Source organism: Sapajus apella, unplaced genomic scaffold (genome assembly GCF_009761245.1).
Source record: "Sapajus apella isolate SASKATOON/1434 unplaced genomic scaffold, GSC_monkey_1.0 scaffold17, whole genome shotgun sequence".
Taxonomy (NCBI): Eukaryota; Metazoa; Chordata; class Mammalia; order Primates; family Cebidae; genus Sapajus; species Sapajus apella.
Window position 1 is genome coordinate 23,847,664 of NW_022436957.1, and position 4,862 is coordinate 23,852,525.

General features: G+C 36.6%; 1 long non-coding RNA gene across 1 annotated transcript; it reads left to right on the plus strand.

The window, feature by feature from the left end:
* The first annotated feature begins 351 nt into the window (after positions 1-351).
* Positions 352-4,465, plus strand: LOC116556554. The gene is made up of 3 exons (XR_004271070.1): positions 352-446; positions 2,641-2,646; positions 4,454-4,465. It is a non-coding gene; the product is annotated as an uncharacterized LOC116556554 (long non-coding RNA).
* Positions 4,466-4,862: the final 397 nt, after the last annotated feature.

Below are 4,862 nucleotides of genomic sequence, written 5' to 3' on the forward strand. Positions count from 1 at the left end.
CTCTAGGACATGAATGTGCTCACCAATCCAGAAGCTCTATGAACCACTATACTTTTGGGATTTTTATGGAGATTTCATCAGATAGACATAATCTATTATTAACTTAGTCTCCAGCTCCTCTCACCTCCCTGAAGGATAGTGAGCAGGGCTGAAAGTTCCAAGCTTCTAATCGTGAATTGTTTTTTCTGGTGACCATCCCCATCCAGAATCTCACCAAGAATGCATTATTAGAACAAAAGATCTTCCTATCACGTGGGAAATTCCAATGGATTCAGGAGCTCTCTTTTTGACCCTTAGGAACCAGGGTCAAAAATCAAACAGTAAAACAAAAGATGACCCTAGCATTCCTATTGCTTAGGAAATTACAAGAGTTTTAGGAGATCTGTGTCAAGAACTGAGGGGCAGACACCAATATATATATTTTTATTATTTCACACATGGCATATGTAGACATTTATCAGTTTATTTCTTCATTGAATATTTCTTCAGTTCCAATTGTGTGCCAAATCCTGTTCTAGCGTTAAAGATACCAACAAAAATATTGTCCTTCATGGAGTTTAGATTCTATTAGAGGAAGCATTTTGTGAATATCTCCACAAGTAAAACATTCTATATATCAGATGGTGCAAAGTGCTATCTAGAATAATAAAGCAAGAAAGACATTTTCAGGACATAGGTCATGTATTTTACAAATTTAAATAGTATGGGAGTAGACTCAGTTACACTGATGTATATATGTATACTTCCTTAGTAAGGTTATCAAAACCACATTTGTAGAATCAGTTTAAAACTAACTTGAAATTGTGACACATAGTAAATTTGTGTCATGTTAGATCAAGTTTGGTATAATATGATTTACCAGTAGAATACAAGAATACAAGAATAGAGTGAAAGAAACAGATTTTGTAGAAGGGAGGTTGCTATGGTTTGAATGTTTGTGTCTTTTCCAAAAATCATGTTGGAAGTTAATCCTAAATGCAACAGTATTAAGCAGTAGGACCTTTAGGAGATGCTTAGGCCATAAAAGCTCTATCCACATGGATGGGATTAGAGCCCTTAAAAAGAGTTTGAGGGACAGAATTTGTCCCTTCCATCCTTTTTGCCCTTCCATCTCTTCCACAATGTGGACACAACATTCATCTTCTCTGGAGGATGCAGCAAAAGCCACCATCTTAGAAGCAGAGACTGGCCCCTCACCAGATATCAAACCTGCCAGAGCCTTGATCTTGGACCTCCTATCTCCAGACCTGTGAGAAATAAATGTCTGTTGTCTATAAGTTATCCAATCTCAGGTATTTCGTTTAGAGTAGCATAAGTGGACTAAGACAGAGTTAGAGAAGTAATATTTGTTAGAATGATAAGCTTTCTATGTCATGACTTGTACTGAAATAACATAAAAATGTCTCTTTTTAAATCAGAGGAATGTCTACAAATATATCCTCAAATAACAACTACCTCGCAACTGAATAATTTGGGGGGCAAAGTACTTCATATCAAATTGTAATAAATGGACCAATCTACATTGTTATTCAACTGAAAAAGAGGAATACATATCTTTGGTAGGATGCCTTCTTTTTTTGTGTGTGTGTGATGGAGTATAGCTCTGTTGCCTGGGCTGGAGTGCAGTGGCACAACCTCAGCTCACTGCAACCTCCGCCTCCCTAGTTCAAGTGATTCTCCTGCATCAGCTTCCCAAGTAGCTGGGGTTACAAGCTCCCACCACCACATCCAGCTGATTTTTTTTTTTTTTTTTTTTTTTTGTATTTTCAGTAGAGACAGGGTTTCACTATGCTGGCCAGGCTGATCTCAAACTTCTGACCTCATGATCCACCCGCCTCAGCCTCCAAAGGGCTAGGACTACAAGCATGAGCCACCGTGCCCAGTCGGCTGCCTTCTAAAATGGCTTCTCTCTCACCTTCTAGAATTTTCACCTTTGTCTAACTTTTTCCCTTTAGTATGAACTGAACCTTGTTACTATGACAAATAGAAAACAGCAAAAGCAATAGCATGTGACTTCTAAACTTTGATTACAAGACTGACTTCTGTCTTGCTGACACTCTTACTTCTCTTTCACTTTGAGAAAGCAAGCTGCCATTTTGTAAGCTGTACTGTAGGAAAGAATATGTGGCAAGGAGCAAGGAGCTGTGGTGGTCTCTGACCAATATCCCACAAGGAATTGAGGCCATCAGTTCAACAGCCTGCAAAGAAATTAATCCTGCAAACGACTACTGATTCAGCTTGGAAGTGGATTCTGCTCCTGAGATGACTAGGGCCTCAGCTGAACCTTGATTGCAGCCAGGTGAAAGTCTGAGCTGGAGGATCCTGACACACAAAAGTAGGAGATAATAAATATTGTCATCTTCAAGTCACTGTGTTTGGGAAAAATTTCAAAGGCACAATAGATGACTAAGACATGATTGTTCTCTTAGATATCTAAGGCAATATATATTTTATCACACCTAAAACTTTAATATGGTATGTGCACTGGCTATTACAGTGGTTCAGATGATCATGTAATTTAAGAGTGCTCAAGATATTGGCATGTACACACATGGTCGATTAGAACCTGTTGCTCCCACTAAATAATCCAACAAGATTGGAATATTAACAGTTTTAAAGTTTAACATATTAAAATGTAAGATTTTTGTCAACTTTCATTAAATACTACAAATTCAGTTATGAAGGGGTGACTAGCACAGGAATAGAGATGAATTGGTAGAAGACTTTCACTTTGTAAAGGCAAAAATAATAGTACCTATTAATTTATAATGTTAATTTGTTTTATAAAAACTGCATAATATGCAGTCATTTCAAAGTGGATCTACATTGAGGAAATATTGTGCCAATGATAAAAAGAGAAAACAGGAATGATAAAGTAGTGTATGTATGCTGCAGATTATGAAGATAGAGGAATTAGAAATATTTTTTCCAGAAACAATTACAAAACTGAAAAGAATAAGGTATAGTAGTTTTATTTACTTTAATATGCATAGAGTGCCCATTATTGTATATTTTTGAAAGATAATATTGATTTTTCTTCCTTGCATTCTTATTTCCAATATTCTTAACTACCTTGCTACCTATGATTTTACCAGGGAAATAAGTTAGCCCTTTGCACAAAATATATAAAATCTCTCTTACAAGATGAATCTGGGATTTGCCATTCACCCTGTGAACCGTTCATCCTCTGTATCCATTCATGACTTCTCCTTCCAACCTGTGACATTTTTCAGTCAATAGAAGACCCCATCTGCTACTTTCACTTAACTATTAGCACCGTATCGTCTTTTCTCTCTCATGTCCAAGGTTGGAACATTTGTTTATACTGGACTTGATTTTCTCCAATTCACCTTGCTGCTAACAGAGAGAAAAGCATACCTCTGTTATATCGCCCCTAATTCGTGAATGAAGTGTAGAATTCTCATGGAACAAACCTAGAATAATTGAGTCACACCAAAAGCTCCCTGAAGCTGGCTGTTAACAGGCAATGGTCAGACATCATCTAATGAAATAAAGCAACTTATTTTTATTTGACTCTGTTCTAAGAGGTAGACAGACCTTTAAACCCAATAACTTTCAGGTACTAAGTCAAATCTAAGAGAGCTCACATAAGACAAACTCCTAGCATCTGCTATATGAATCATGGAATCATTGTTTATATCCTTTTCTTTCAAACTACCAAATCTCATTTTCTCTCAGAAAATGGTGCAGGGGTTTATTTGTAGCCCACATGGTCTATGGGGAGGTAAGGCACTTTCAAATGGGAGTCAAATCCACAGCACTACAGGCTGAGTAAAAACTTATGTCTTAGAAATATAAGTTAAAAAGAAAAGCTTATTGCCATTTGCAACAAAACAATCTGTATTAAGCATGCTTTTATTTTATTTTTTACTTTCAGAAGTGTCTCATCAATTTTCTAGAGTAAATGTACCTGCTGATCCCGTGTGGATGCATAAAAATTTATAACATCAACTATTAATTTTCTACAGCTGCCATAATAAATTTCCACAAATTTGGTGGCTTAAAACAACAGAAATTTATTCTCTTACAGTTCTGGAGGCCAGAAGTCTAAAATGAGTATCACTGGGCAAGCATCAAAGTGTTGACTGGGTCACACTCTTTCTAGACACTCTACAGGAAAATCTGTTCATTGCCTCTTAGAGCTTCTGGTGGCCAGAGGCATTCCTTGGGCATTTCTGGACTTGTGGCTATGTCTTTCCAATCTCTGCTTCTATTATAACACTCTGTTTCTCCCCTTCAGTCTGTGACTAGTATCCCTCTGTTTAATAACCCTTAAAAGAATATTTGTGATTGCATTTAGATTCGACCTGGATAAACCAGGATAATCTCCTCATCTCCACATTCTTAATTACATATGCAAAGACTCCTTTTTCCTATATCCAGAGATAAGGAACTGATATCTTTCATTATTCAGCTTACCACATCAACCAAGTTTGAATTATGAAGTACTCTTTAACAATCTGATTCAGCACACACCCGCATCACTGATTAATAAGATTCATTTGGGACAACAAGTTTTAAAATAGATTTGGCTTTTTCACCAATTCAGGGGGAAAGTTAATTCCATAAATGGAAACACTTCATGGGAAACACCTGATATTGAGGGCCATGTCATTATCAACTTAAATACCACAGTTATTTCAACAGCTGAGTCAGTGCCTATGAAACAGATTAGCTGGAATGCAACCAAGACCATAAGCTTCTGAATCACTAAATTAAGAGCATCTACTTTTATTAGAATGCAGAAGCAAACAGGTAGCTGCTTTAAAACCCAAAGTGACAAAATAGTGATTAGATGTAATTATCTATATTTTAAAATGTGGCTGTTTGCATTCACCTTT